This window comes from Diabrotica virgifera, chromosome 1, assembly GCF_917563875.1.
Source record: "Diabrotica virgifera virgifera chromosome 1, PGI_DIABVI_V3a".
In the NCBI taxonomy this organism is placed as follows: Eukaryota; Metazoa; Arthropoda; class Insecta; order Coleoptera; family Chrysomelidae; genus Diabrotica; species Diabrotica virgifera.
This window is the reverse complement of record NC_065443.1, coordinates 36,807,248-36,824,021: the sequence shown is the minus strand read 5'-3', so window position 1 is coordinate 36,824,021 and position 16,774 is coordinate 36,807,248.

Genomic DNA, 16,774 nt, shown 5'->3' with positions numbered 1-16,774 from the left:
GAAAATTTGCAGACATATGCATTCGAGGGAACAAACTGTTCAAACTGTTCAACAACTTTTTTGACTGTTCATTGCCTAGTTTTAAGAAGAAATTGAAAAAAAAATGCTAAATTGTATTTAATATATATGTGTGTGTATATATGTGTATGCGTATATGTGTGTGTATATGTGTATATATATATATATATATATATATATATATATATATATATATATATATATATATATATAAGATTATGGTATTCTTGACTGTATATTCAAATATCAAGCAGTGATTCTTGAGGATGCAGTCTATTTTGGCCCACAAGACAAAGAAAACTCTTTGACTTACTGTCAAGCTTTCGAATTTATTTTAATTCTTTTTCAAGACATCTGTTGACAAAAATATACAAATATAAAAATTATGTAGGTACTTACAATTTTCTTAATTACTTACTAGTCATGAGATTACATTGAAAAAATTTTAAACTTTACCAAAAGGACAATTATGCACATAGGTATGAAAAATTATTTTTAAAAACTTCAGTTATGTTGTCATGTTTGAAATATGTCATGAAATATGTAAAGTGTATACACTTTATATAGGAGGAAAGTAAAACTAGTAACAACATATTTTTTATTTTTTATTAGATTTTATTAGATTGATCTATGAAAAAAAATTAATAACATCAAACCCAATTAGTCCAGTCATTTTTTAAAGCATGTATATAAATTTTAATGTTGGATTATATGATAGAAAATCAGATTATGATGTACTAATTTTTTTGTTGATATGCTAATATGTAACAATAAATGTTACTTAATTTGTCTATATCTGATTTTCTATTTATACATTTTTTATTTTTCTGTATATGTGTCATTTCTATAAATAACCTTTTCTGTTCATTTTTTACCCTCTGTAGGATTGACGCTTGTGAAAAATTAAATGTATGATTTAAATTAATCGAGTGGTCGGCTAATGCACAAGCTTGTGATTTATTTGTGTTAATATCACTTCTGTGAGATATTATTCTACTGTGCAATGTACGAGAAGTTTCTCCTATATAAACTTTATCACAGTCTGAGCAAGGAATTTGATAAACAACTTTTGAACTTTCTTTGGTCGTTAGAGGATCCTTAGTTTTAGTGTATAAATTTGCTATAGTTTTAACATTTCTAGTAGCAATTTATACCGACCACTCGATTAATTTAAATCATACATTTAATTTTTCACAAGCGTCAATCCTACAGAGGGTAAAAAATGAACAGAAAAGGTTATTTATAGAAATGACACATATACAGAAAAATAAAAAATGTATAAATAGAAAATCAGATATAGACAAATTAAGTAACATTTATTGTTACATATTAGCATATCAACAAAAAAATTAGTACATCATAATCTGATTTTCTATCATATAATCCAACATTAAAATTTATATACATGCTTTAAAAAATGACTGGACTAATTGGGTTTGATGTTATTAATTTTTTTTTCATAGATCAATCTAATAAAATCTAATAAAAAATAAAAAATATGTTGTTACTAGTTTTACTTTCCTCCTATATAAAGTGTATACACTTTACATATTTCATGACATATTTCAAACATGACAACATAACTGAAGTTTTTAAAAATAATTTTTCATACCTATGTGCATAATTGTCCTTTTGGTAAAGTTTAAAATTTTTTCAATGTAATCTCATGACTAGTAAGTAATTAAGAAAATTGTAAGTACCTACATAATTTTTATATTTGTATATTTTTGTCAACAGATGTCTTGAAAAAGAATTAAAATAAATTCGAAAGCTTGACAGTAAGTCAAAGAGTTTTCTTTGTCTTGTGGGCCAAAATAGACTGCATCCTCAAGAATCACTGCTTGATATATATATATATATATATATATATATATATATATATATATATATATATATATATATATATATATACAAGAAATACTGATATATATATATATATATATATATATATATATATATATATATATATATATGTATAATTTTGATTTTTCAGTCTTTATAATTATAGTGATATTGTTCTTTATTTTAATATGTATTTATGATTGTGATACTACCTATACCTATTGTGATATGTGGTATTTTTGTAAATGGTATTGGCCGTAAATAAACTATTTATTTATTTATTTTATTTAACAATACATTAATGGTCAATAAATTTTTTTTTATGTTTATTAATTGTTTAAATAAAAAAAACGATTTTAATGGAAAATGATTAAATTCTCTTGTTTTTTACAATGTAGAAACTTGAAACGTTTACGGATTGTAGCTAATGATATGAACTTATACATAATTTCACTTTTTACGTTAATTGTTTACGTTATGCTTCATAAATAAACAATAAAGTTTTAAATTTTGAACGCTCATATATTTGTTTATATATAAATCGGCGTTTATTCGTGTCAAATTTCAATACAATACGAAACAAAACTTCAACCAAAACTCGAATTCAAAAAAATCGTGTTTTTATCGTAGTCTTAGAAAAACCACCTGTAGAGACGTTTTGTGCTACAATTAACATTATAATTCATTTTGTCGTATTAATTAATTAAACGCTTTTTTAGTTAAATCTTTTGGGCCAAATTTTTGGACGTTAATTTGGCTGCTTTTTCTTCAATGCAAATGACTAAAAATTTGCAGACATATGCATTCGCGGGAACAATACACGAATAGTCAATAAAACCATTTTTGTTTATTAATTGTTTAAATAAAAAAAAACGATTTTAATGGAAAATGCTTAAATTCTCTGGTTTTTACAATGAAGAAACTTGAAACTTTTACAGATTGTAGCTAATTATATGAACTATACATAATTTTACTTTTTACGTTAATTGTTTACGTTATGCTTAATAAATAAACAATATAGTATCAAATTTTTTGCCGGCTCCGACTATTTTTCATGTTTGTACATCATATGTTTTATACATATTTTAATAAACATGACGATATATTTTAATGTTTGAAAAGTGTAAGACTAAAAAGTAAAAAATAAAAAAAATATGAAAAAAATATTTTTAAGAAACCCTTTTCTTTAGTTATAAGTGACTAAAATTAAACATATCATAAAAAAATCAACTAAAAAGCAAAAAATAAAAAAACTGAAAAAATCTAACACATTCGTTAAAGAAAAGCGTGGTGCGAAAACCGTTTTTTTATATGTTTAATTTTAGTCACTCGTAACTAAAGAAAAGCGTTTCTTAAAAATATTTTTTTCATATTTCTTTATTTTAAAGAATTTTGTATATTGTACTGATAATTTATTTTCAAATATTTGGATGTGGTTTTAGTTTTAAATCAAGATCGTATTAAAACATCCACTTATCGCAACGTCAATTTACCAAGCTGCCTCGACGAAATCCGATCGAAAATAATATACAATAATTTTTGGCCACGGGTGTATTTTAAGTGACACGACAGGTTGCAATTAAAACTTAAATCGACACATGGCCTAAATTTAAGAAGGCTTTGCCCTATCGGAGCACTTGCATCACTGCAAAAAAAGTAAAACGAAGACGAAGAAGAAGAAAATAGTAGCAACTGCCGTCGAGCGCCGCAGGAAACTGATTGAAACGAATCGCACCTGCGACAGGTGCTCCATTGCCGATCGACGCGACGTAGCCGTGAAATCAACAATATGCCAGATTTATATTTTCATTTTAAATAAACAACAGAATTATAGATGGTATTATGAAATATATTGAGTGTAAACATTTTTTTTTATTTAGCTAATGCCTCGACAACTAATGGCCATTGGCATGGTAGGTACGGTGAATTTTTGCAGTCAGGTAACTAGTGTCATATCTAGTGTGTGTGTTGAGTAAGTCTCTTGTTACTTTGCAAAGTCGACGTCATTGTCTTTGCAAAGAGACGCTAATTGTATTCTTCTTCAGCCTGTGTTCGCCCACTGCTGGACATAGGTCTCTTCCATTTGCTTCCATCGATTTCTACTCTTGGCAATTCTCATCCACTGCTTGCCCGCGACTTGTTTGATATCATCTGCCCACCTCTTCTGCGGTCTGCCTACTCCTCGCCTGTTCTCTCTTGGTCTCCAGTTTGTTAGTCTCTGTGTCCATTTTTCGGGATTATTGTATTAGTCCAGAGAAATAAGATTTTTCTCGTGACACATCCCCTCCAGACCGAAACCAAATTTTTTGAGTAGTATGGACATCTATATTAATAACCTATATTATATTTCCTGCAGCCGATTTTGATGATATACATATTTATAAACAAATGAAGATCAAAAAACGGTAAATTTTCGCTTTTTTCGTCTATTACTAAAAGGTGAAGCATTCTAAACAAATTTGAGAATAATAAACTCATAAATCATATAAAAAACTTCAATATGGCGTTCGCTGTTTATGTCTATCCTTCTTTGTTGCTTAGAAAATTGCAAAATAAGTCATACATTTTGAGATTTTATAAATGTTCATAACTTACGTAAAAATTAAGTTAGAACCTTCTTATTACACGGAATGCTGAGACTTCTTGTGGTTAAATAATATTTTAAATTTCAAAGCAATTGGTCAAATAGTTTAAAAGTTATTTAATTTGTTTATCCCACATTCATTTTTTTTGCAACACTATAAGTCAGAAAATTATGAGGTTACAGTAATACTTGGGCCAGTTTATGAAAGAAGAACATTTATACTATTAACCTAATTAAAAAAAATGACGAAAAGTATTTTTAAACACTGTAAAATTATTTTGCAAAAACATGTCGATTTTTTGCTTACTTATAAACAATTAGAATAACTTTTTAACCGTTACCCGTAGAAAAATTATTTTTCATATTTAGAAAGACTGAATTTTTATACACATTTAGAAAGAAAAACAATTGAAGACACAAGTGCATGAAGGGTCTATGTGACATTTGCAAGTGATTGAGAAAAATGAAGTTTTTATACTAAAACTTTTTTACTATAAGATCTAAATAGACTAAATTTATAGGATAGGTAGTCCTAAAACTAATATATTTATTAACACTATTAAAAAAAAAACTTAAAAAAAATATTTATTATATATTTTTTATATATAAAAAGTGTACATAATATATCCTTTATGCACTTACATTTTAAAATTTACTGTGTACATAGATCCTTTACACTCTAGTAACTTAGAGAATATTAATTTTAAAACGTGTTTGGCTTGTTTGAAAGATTTTTAATAGTGGAGTCACTGAAGGTGGATATGAGCTATTACCTCCGATTTCGTTCAACCTCCATCGATTTGTATGAAAATTGGTGAGTGGTTAGAGGATATCTGAAGGAACAAAGGTGACATGGTGCTAACTTGCGCTTTTACCGGGAGGGGGAGGTGGATCCCACCCCCAGCCCTTCTCGGGGTGAAAATTATTTTGTTAAAAATAACCCCACAATTAGATAGGGGGACAAATTCTAAGCAAAATTTGTTATATAAAGTTATTAATATAAATCAAAACATTTTGAGTTATTAAAGATCAAAAATTTTAATTTTTCGTAAGAAAAATGCCTGTTTGAACCGATTTTTCATAGATAACGCAAAAACTATAAGTAGGCCAGGAACCGAAGCTTTTCACCTCGCAATTTTCACAGAATGGATCGATTTGCTTGAAAATTTGAGAATAAGTAGCGGATAGTCCAAGGATCAAAATCTATATGATGCCGAAAGGCGTTTTTACCATGGGGGTGGTTGCCACCCGATCTCGGGGGTGGAAATTTTTTATTATATTTTGACCTCAAAAGTTGATAAAAACATTCATTCTAAGCAAAAAATGTTCTATGCATTTTTTTGATAGAATTAATAGTTTTCGATTTATTCGCTATCGAAAGTGTTAGTTTTGTATAAAAAAAATCAATGTTTTTCGATATAGTAATTTACGATTCACTCAATTTTTGCCGCAGAAAAATTTTTTCAAACCAAGTTCTTGGGAATTAAATAACCTACAATTTTATATTGAAACATTTTTTCGTATCTCTGATGCTAATCTTTCTATTCTAAAGAAAATGGAATTTTATACCAAACTACAAAAATTCGTTATTCGCTTTTAACTCCAATTTTTTAAAAACTAATCATTCTAAGCCAGTCAAACGTCTAGAATCTATTATTAATACATAAGTAAATAAGAATGAATAAGGCCAATGACTAAAAACACCGCCAACTTACATTATTATGCTTCCAATTGGATTTCTCCTTTTTTTTTCAAAAAAAAAATTGATTTTTTAACCATAAATTTTTTATTTTTTATCCTAGAAAGTTTGGTAAAAAAAAAATTTAATTTTTTTACAAGATCTATAAGCCTATTTATATACTAAATCTTTTTAAAATCCTGAGTCGCAAAAAGAGGTGACTTTGAAAGGGTTGGTAAAGGTGGTTTTTGCATGTTATTACAAGTTTTAATTGTCAATAGCTCACTCAATTTTCGGCGCAAAAAAATTTTGCAAACCAAATTCTTGGGAATTAAATAAGCTACAATTTCATATTGAAACATTTTTTCGTATCTCTGATGCTAATCTTGCTATTCTGAAGAAAAGGCCATTATTTTCCAAACTACAAAAATTCGTTATTCGCTTTTAACTCCATTTTTGTTAAAACTAATCATTCTAAGCCGATCAAACTTCTCGAGCCTATTAATAATACATAAATAAAAAAGCCCAAATAAGATTAATGACTAATTTTAATTAGGGTGGTGATTAGGGGGTTGCTTGCGATCACTTTTTCGCTGAAAAAAATGAGGACTGACATTCTTTTCAGTATAAGTCACTTAATTTTTGAGCTAGAGACTTTTTTTATTTCTGGAGATAGATATTTTTACTTACTTTAAATTAGTTTCAACAAGTTGTCCTCGAAAAATGCATAGTTTTTCCGTCTTTTGACTTTGAAACTACAATATTTAGCATTTGACGAAGAAGAGCCAACATATAATAAAGTATAGCTCGATTACTATTGGTCTTAAAGAAAATTAAAAAAAAAATGGTTTTGTTTATTTGTTCATAAGCTACATTTTTGTTAGGTAAAATTGTTTTGATACAACGAAAACTTTTGGAGTTATTAGCAGAAAACGTATTAAAAACATTGATTTTTTCGATAAAAAACTAACACTTTCGATAGCGAATAAATCAATCAATTTTATAAAAAAAATGTATGGAACGTTTTTTGCTTAAAATGAACGGTTTTACCAACTTTTACGATTAAAATATAATAAAAAATGTCCACACCAGAGAGGGTGTGGCAACCACCCCCATGGTAAAAGCGCCTTTCGGCATGATATAGATTTTGATCCTTGGATCATCCACTACTTATTTTCAAATTTTCAAGCAAATCGATCGATTCTGTAAAAATTGCGAGGTTTTGTCCTATTTTAAGCTTCATTACTTGGACTAAAGTTTCTACAAAAAAGTTATTATTACCAAAATTGAATCTAATAAAAAATTAAATAAACTTCTTACCAAAAAAACCTTTTAATATTAACCGTTGATTGAATAAATACACGGATCCGTGTATATAATCAATGTATTAACTAAAAATGAGTTATAGGTAACTGAATGCATATTTTTTTCTTCGAATTTTTGTGGAACTGGCGTATGTTTTATTTTTCACTTTTTCCTAAAAATTCGAAAGGGTACTTACTCTTCGTTTCATCATAACTTGCTTAATTTTAATGCTATTAACTTCTTCTCGAGCTCATTTGTTAGGCATTCTGAAGTACTTTGATAAGTGTTTAGCAGGTATATTTATATTTTATAAAATGAATCGTTTTCCCGTTATTTAAGGTTGAATACTTAGATCTGAGTACTCATCGAAACAAATATACATTCAATTACCCATACCTCATTTTGAATTAACATTAGCTTAGTACTTTGAGTGAACAGTGTATTTAATTTTTTATTGTCTTCAATTTTGGTAGGATTGACTTTTTTGTTAAAGCTAATAATTTTTGAGTTATACGTGAAAAGAAACTAAAAAATAAAATCTTTGATCTTTAATAACTCAAAAAGTATTGATTTATGTTAATAACTTAATATAACAAATTTTGCTTAGAATTTGTCCCTCTATCAATTAATGGTATTATTTTAAATAAAATAATTTTCACCCCAGAAAAGGGGTGGCATCCACCCCCAGGGTAAAAGTGCAAGTTAGCATCATGTCACCTTTGTTTCTTGAGGTGTCCTCTAACTGCTCACCAATTTTCATGAAAATCGATGGAGGTTCAACGAAATCGGAGGTGAAAATCTTCAGTGACTGCACTATAGGTTCAAACAACTTACCTTTAACATAAAAAACATGTTTTGAAAAATTTGTCACATAGACCCTACATGCACTTGTGTCTTTAATTGTCCTAGGAGAATTAGGGACAAAGTTAGCCCCCCTTTTTAATTCACAAGTTCTTGCAAAATAATTTTGCAATATTTAGAATTATTTTTTGTCATTTTTTTAAATTAAAATAATAGTGTAAATCTTCTTATTTCATAAACTATCTAAAGTATTACTGTAACTTCATCATTTTTTTCTGACTTTAGTGTTGCAAAAAATATTAATTTGGGATAAACAAATTATATAAGTTTTAAACTATTTGACCAATTGCTTTGAAATTAAGGGTATAATTTAAGCACCAGAAGTGTCAGCATTCCGTGTAATAAGAAGGTTTTAAGTTAATTTTTACATAAGTTATGAATATTTATAAAAACTCAAAATTTATGATTTATTTTGCAATTTTATAAGTAGCCAATAAGGATAGACATATTCAGCGGACGCCATATTGAAGTTTTTTTATACGATTTATGAGTTTCTTACTCTCAAATTTGTTTAAAATGCTTAACTTTTTGGTAATAGACGAAAAAAGCGAAAATTTACCGTTTTTTTATCTTCATTTGTTTATAACTATGTATATCATCAAAATCGGCTGCAGGAAACATACAGGTTATTATTATAGATGTCCATACTACTAAAAAAATTTGGTTTCGGCCTGGAGGGGGTTGTGTCACCAACAGGATATTTTTTTCCTTATTTCTCTGAACTATATCCGAACGTCTGCGGTCCCTCCGGTGAGTACCGATCCCACAAGGACATAAATATTTTTAATTTGCATTAATTAACAAAATTATAAAACACAATAAAATACTTCAAGAATGGAAAACACGTGAACCAATTCTACTATTCAAAAAAGGAAATAAAAACCAGCCAGAGGTATCAACTTGATAAATGCTAGGTACCCTAAAACTTACAACTAAAATTTTACAAGAACTAGTAAATCAGAGGATAAGTTTAGCAGATAAACAACAGGATTTTCGTACTGGAAGATCGTGTACGGATGAAATAATATTCGTCATAAAGAAAATTACTGAGAAATCACTAGAGTATTATAGAACATCATTTCTATGTCTGATTGACTTAAAGAAAGCATTTGACAGAGTAAGACTCAAAGATGTAATCAATCTACTGTATAATAGAAAAGTTCCCCTAGATATCATAGAAACTATTGAAAACATTTACCAAAAACAACAAAATGGAAGTCAGATAGATGAACAACTTACAGAACCTATATACATAGGCAGCGGAATAAGACAGGCCCATTGAGCCCTACGCTCTTTAATTTACTAATGGATGCAATCATCAAAGCAACAAAGTGAGAGGATACAGGATGGGAAACAAAGAAGTAAAAATACTCTGTTACGCAGATGACGCAATACTGAGCCCACCATGAAGATAGTCTGCAAATATTAGTCCACAGATTTAACATAAGAACAAAAGATTTCAATATGACAATTTCATCTAAGAAAACTAACACAATAGTAATCAGTAAAGAACCAATCAGATGTAAAATAAAAGTTGATGGCATCAGTGTTGAATAGGTAATGGGAATAATGTACCTTGGAGTTACATACATTGCCCAGCTATAGTATGATATAACTAGATCCAAACCTAGACATCCAAAGTGAAAGTTATCCTCCAACACCAAATTGTTCTACATATATGGTCCACATAATGTTCAGAAAAAAGTCACACCATTTTGAGCGTCGGGTTTGGGGGGGGGGGGAGAGGGGAAAGAAATCGGTAAATTCGTAGTTTTTTACGTTTTTCGTCAATATTTCTAAAACTGTGCGGTTTAGCATGAATAACCCTCTATGTATACAAAAATTTTCTACATTAAATGTGAAATAAAAAAGGCCCTATACATACTCCTTCTAAAATGAACGGTTTCAAAGTTACTGAGGTAGTATAGCATAATTGGTCCAAAAAAAGGCCTAACCTAAAAATCCAAAGTAAAAGTTTTCCTCCAACACCAAGTTGTTCTATATGGTCCACATATTGTTCAGTAAAAAGTTACACCATTTTGAGCGTCCGGTTTGGGGGAGAGATGGGGGAGAAATCTGTAAATTAGTAGTTTTTTTACGTTTTTCGTCAATATTTCTAAAACTATGCTCTAGCGTAAACAATGTTCTATACAAAAATGTTCTACATAAAATTTAAAACAAAAAAGGTCTTACACATAATCGTTATAAAATCAACAGTTCCAGAGTTACGGAGGGTAAAAAGTGAAGGTTTTCGATACTTTTTATATTTTTTGGGCAATTCCCTACTGATTTTCTTTAACAGGATTGTGTTTTATAAATCAAATTTGCTATTTCAGTGACCGATGGTATGTTAGTGATAAGCCCTTGAAGAAACGTCAACCTCACCACCCGAAATTATCATCAATTGCCCAAAAAATATAAAAAGTATCGAAAACCTCCACTTTTCACCCTCCGTGACTGAAACTCTGGAATCGTTGATTTTATAACAATTATGTATAGGACCTTTTTCGTTTTAAATTTTATGTAGAACATTTTTGTATAGAACATTGTTTACGCTAAAGTATAGTTTTAGAAACATTGACGAAGAACGTAAAAATAACTACTAATTTACCGACTTCTTCCCCATCTCCCCCCCAAACCGGACGCTCAAAATGGTGTAACTTTTTTCTGAACCGTATGTGGACCATATAGAACAATTTGGTGTAGGAGGAAAACTTTTATTTTGGATGTCTGGGTTAGGCCTTTTTTAGACCAATTATACTATACTACTCCGTAACTTTGGATTCCGTTCATTTTAAAAGGATTATGCATAGACCTTTTTAAATTCAAATTTACTGTAGAACATTTTTGTATAGAAGGTTATTCATGCTAAACCGCACAGTTTTAGAAATATTGACGAAAAACGTAAAAAACTACGAATTTACCGATTTCTCCTCCCTCTCCCCCCCAAACCCGACGCTCAAAATGGTGTGACTTTTTTTTAACATTATGTGGACCATGATTTGGTGTAGGCGGATAACTTTCACTTTGGATGTCTGGGTTATGCCATCTTTTGGATCAATTCTATCATACTACTATAGACTATAGAGTATAGAGACATGGACAAAGAAATGAGAAATCAAATACAAAATGCAAATAGACTCTGGCAGGATGCCTTAATAGGTGAGCGGCACACCCCTAATTTAAGGCTTAGAAATCTAAAAGGTGAATGGCAAATTTTGGTGTCATTCTTTATGCTTTTGAGGTCGCTGAATCCGAATATGAAGTTTATTTTTATCTAGAATTGGTGGAACATGTTAAAAAAATCAAATTTTATGCAAAAATGCGAAAAATCAATTTTGATGATTTTTCATAATATAAATATTATTTACCTCGCTGTATCTTTGGTGGCTGTACATATTTCCTTTTGAAAATTTTACTGTTCATCATTGAAGAATTTAGATAAGAATGAGATTTATCCGAGATGTTTAAACAAATTAAAAGAGAAGTTGTTAATTTTTAAACATTTTGTCGCCAGATTTCGTGTTTCATGTTTACTTAAAAAAGTGGTGACAAACTTTTTAGTTTATAATTTTAAACAGCACAGGATTAAAACATAAGTCATGAAGAAGTTTTTGGAGAATTTCAAGTCAAAATATTTCGGGCCAGTAGCACCTCGCACCACGCTGATATCACTGGCTCAGCGACTAAATAAGTCCGAACGAGTCGAATTAGTAGAGTTCATTAATTAACGTAAAAATTTCTTTCGCTGGTGCGAAGAAACAACTTTGAAATTCGTATTGTATTCAAAGTATTTAGAACATGAATGTTTGTGGAAATTAAATCCTCGCATTATAAAAACAAACAAATAAAACTGTAACGTTCCTGATTTCTTTGAGAAAAATTTCTCACTTGTGTTCAAAATTTTTCTGATGGGTGAGAGGAGTGTGTAACGTTACAGACGTCACATCTTTGCTATTTTATTTTTAAATAATCATTTTACTTTATTTTCTTTAATATTTCATTAATTATTTTCTTCTATTTGTTTTACCAGTTTTCTTCGTTAAAAACTCCTTGGCGCCCTCTTTTATTATCTTCTATTTACTATATATCTTTTCATTTAAATGATCAACTGAACATACTGAACGTACCCCGTATATCCTTACTCTGTAGATATCTGTCTTTTAATACGGAACATGTCTGCCACCTCCTACGTCCCACTGTCATGGTAGTCACACTTCACACTTCGTCTCTCAATTCTCAGTATGGTGGTGGAAAATTAATTTCGGTATAAAAGCCGATGAAGCTTCAAAATTAAAACATTTTCTATTTCAACAATCATTTCTCTTGGGTTTTTGGGATAAAAGATCACCGTCCTCCCTCTGGGAGCTTCAAGAATCCTCAATCGCCGGCGATACAAGAACGAGGAACATGTTATCCAGACTGAAACCACACCACCTAGACTGCAACGACCAACATCTGTAGGCCTGGTGGAATACAGCCTTTAGAACCCCAGAGCCAGTTGCAGAACCAACAGCAATACCATTCGACATCAAGAAGTTACCATCGAACCAGATACCAAAAGCCATAAGTATAATTTAAAAATTGTTAGTTTTTGGCAAGAATTTGAATATGTTTGTTAATGCAATAAGTCAAATTTTTATTATATCTTTATTGAACAAATAAACATGATTGGTTAAAAATACAGTTTTGTTGGCTTCCATTCTAAATTTTCAGAGTTCATTATCTAAGATTAAGGACAAGACGAACACATACCCTGAGAGACTGAGCTAAGCTAGGGTGGACGATAAATATTTTGGTTGATTGAAGCAATATTTTCGAATATTGTTTCGATTAGCTGGGGTAGTTTATTATCTATTGTTGTTTTCGTTTCACTGGCGCCCAACGTGGGGAAGTGCCAGTGAAACGAAAAACTACAATAGACTACCCCAGCTAATTGAAACAACAACCGAAAATAATATTTTAACCAACTAGGATAGTTATCATTCACCCTAGCTCAGCTCAGTCTCTCAGGGTGTGTGTTCATTTTGTCCTAATCTTAGATATGAAATCTGAAAATTTAGAATGAAAGCAAGCAAAACAATATTTTAACCAATCATGTTTATTGTTCATAAAGATATAATAAAAATGTGACTTATTAAATGCATTAACAAACATATTCAAATTCTTGTCAAAAACTAACAATTTTTAAATTATACTTATGGCTTGTGGTATATGGTTCGATGGTAACTTCTTGATGTCCAATGGTACTGCTGTTGGTTCTGCAACTGGCTCTGGGGTTCTAAAGGCTATATTCCACCAGCCTACAGATGTTGTTCGTTGCAGTCTAGGCGGTGTGGTTGCAGTCTGGATAACATGTTACTCGTTCTTGTATTGCCGGCGATTGAGGATTCTTGAAGCTCCCAGAGGGAGGACGGTGATCTTTTGTCAAAAAAACCCAATAGAGATGATTGTTGAAATAGAAAATGTTTTAATTTTTAAGCTTCCTTCTAGGTCTGGATCCCGCGTTTGAAAAAAAGTTGATTAATAGCAAGCTGAAAATTTGTTAATAGCGTAAGGGTATCTAGTCGGATAAACTTTGATATATGGGAACACTGTAACAGGGGCAGTTTTAATTGTGGAACAGGTTAAAAATTTGGAACGGTCAGACCACGAAAACGGCACATTTATTTTGTCCGACAGAACAGACTTACACTCTCCGAACAGAGATTAAACTCTCATGCAAAAATCAGACTGCTATTTATCACCTGTCATAATTCCTGTCATTTGACATATTCTACATGTTCCACTCATTAAAACGCCCATTTTGTGACAAATAGCAGTCTGATTTTTGCATGAAAGTTTAATCTTTGTTCGGAGAGTTTAAGTCTGTTCTGTCGGACAAAATATATGTGCCGTTTTCGTGGTCTGACTGTTCCAAATTTTTAACCTGTTCCACAATTAAAACTTCCCCTGTTCCAGTGTTCCCATATATCAAAGTTTGTTCGACTAGACACCCTTAAGCTATTAATAAATTTTCAGCTTGCTATTAATCAACTTTTTTTCATACGCGGGATCCAGACCTATTCGGCTTTTATACCGAAATTAATTTTCCACCACCATACTGAGAATTGAGAGACGAAGTGTGACTGCCATGACAGTGGGACGTAGGAGGTGGCAGGCATGTTCCGTATTAAAAGACAGATATCTACAGAGTAAGGATATACGGGTTACGTTCAGTATGTTCAGTTGATGATTTAAATGAAAATAGATATAATAAATAGAAGATAATAAAAGAGGGCGCCAACGAGATTTTAACGAAGAAAACTGGTAAAACAAATAGAAGAAAATAATTAATGAAATATTAAAGAAAATAAAGTAAAATAATTATTTAAAAATAAAATAGCAAATATGTGACGTTTGTAACGTTACAAAACAATCCGCGTACTTGGATTTAGAAAATGCAATCAATAGGTACACAACTTTCAGACATTCTAAAACCATCGAAGTATTCTTTGGGATCTTCTAATGCTACTCCCTAACTTACTTGTGAATTGTACTCTGAACTTTTTATAATCTCAGTAGTCTTGCTGAGACGTTCTAGTATTGTGGAGTTTCGAATCTTCTTCACCCCGGAAACTTTTAAAATTATTCTATAGCACCACATTTCAAAAGCGTCAAGACGATTTAGATCGATTTTATTCACAGTCCAAGACTCGACACCATAAATTATTGCTGAGAACACGTAACAGCGAAGTAAACGAATCCTCAATGGCAATTTTAGGTCTCTGTTACATGATACCTTGGACATCCTTCTAAAAGCGGCTCTGATCTGCTCTATCTTAGATCTAATTTCGCCGTGACTTTCTGCGTTACAATTTAACTGATATTCAAGGTGAAGCATTTGATAAACTTGTTTGAGTTTGTTATTATTTACATATACAGTGATGAGCGCACTAATAACCGGCAAAATAACGCAAAAGATGGAAACATATGAAGTTGTGAGATAAAAAGAGATGGACCTAGTGGAGGTGTTAAATTTAGCGATAGTAACTTATAGATTGACACTATATTGATTGTTTCCCACCTTTAGACGTATCGAATGAATTTGAGAAATGCCACTATCACAGTGACAGTTTTAGTTGACATACTCCTCTGATACGTCTAAAGGTGGAAAACAATCAATATAATGTCAATTTATATGTTACTATCGCTAAATTTAACAACTCTGCTAGTTTTATTTCTTTTTATCTCACAATTTAATATGTTTTTCATCTTTTGCGCTATTTTGCCGGTTATTAGCACGCTCATCACTGTATAGACAGTTTTATATTCTATTGTTTACTTATTACGAGTATTTTGGTTTTTCGTATGTTCAGATCCAGATCTTCCTTACAACTTTCAACGACACTATCAGTGACGACACGGTCTTCAGCTAATCGAAATAGTTGTAAGGTGATGCATATTCCGTGAATGTTCTTGATCCGTGACATCTGCTTCCTTCCAATTCCTCTGCGGTCCTCTCTTTTACCTTTCATTATGCACCGGTCTCTAAGAATATACCCTAGATATGAATTTTCTCTTGTTTTAATAGTTTTCCAAAACTCACGAACGGCATTTGCTCTATTGAATACAGCTTTGTTGGCCTGCATTGCTCTCCAGGGTATTCGCAGCATTCGTCTATGTAACCACATCTCTTAGCGATTGATCGTATCAGCCATTAGAGTCAAGGTCTCGGTACCATGCAACAACACTAACCAAATAAAGCATTTGATCATTCGTTGACGTAATTTTTGGTTTAAACTATGGTTACAGAAGAACAATTTCATTTTTAAAAGAAACGTGGTGCAAGCTGATTCAATTCTACACTTATAGTCGAGGAAATAAATATGAAAAAATGGCAAAACCTCGCAATATTTTCGCCCAGCATTGATTTATACAAAAATTTGGGATTAGGCTCATTTCACCCTCTAGTTCATTTTCTATATTGAACCGTTATACGCTTTTGGTTTTTAAGGGTGAAAACTACCCCTAATTGTAAAAAATTATGCAATAACATTTTAAACTTTAATATTGTCAAAATTTGCTTCTTATTAGTTACATAATGATTGTTTTATCTACTCTATGTCATATTATGTATAAGTTTTTAGTTTGTGAAAACTGTCATTATAGATAGCAGTGCGTGAAATGTTTAAAGTGTGCGTGAAGTAACAATGTATTTTAAATGGGACTTACTTTTTCGCACTGTTTTTGACACACTTTCATATAATCAAATAAATATCCTTAACTTTCACGTTGTCATGGTGATGACATAATGAGCAATAAATTACGACAAAAGTTTTGACAGTTTTGTGGTTTGAAAGAAGTTAGAATTTTTAAATGTCAAAGTTCTAAAAATTATAGAACAGAAATAAATTCCAGTGACGAAGAGTTACAGTTTTTTTACTTGTTCATCATAGATAAAATATTGTATTGTAATATGCGTGAAGTACTTTTTGCGAACTTAC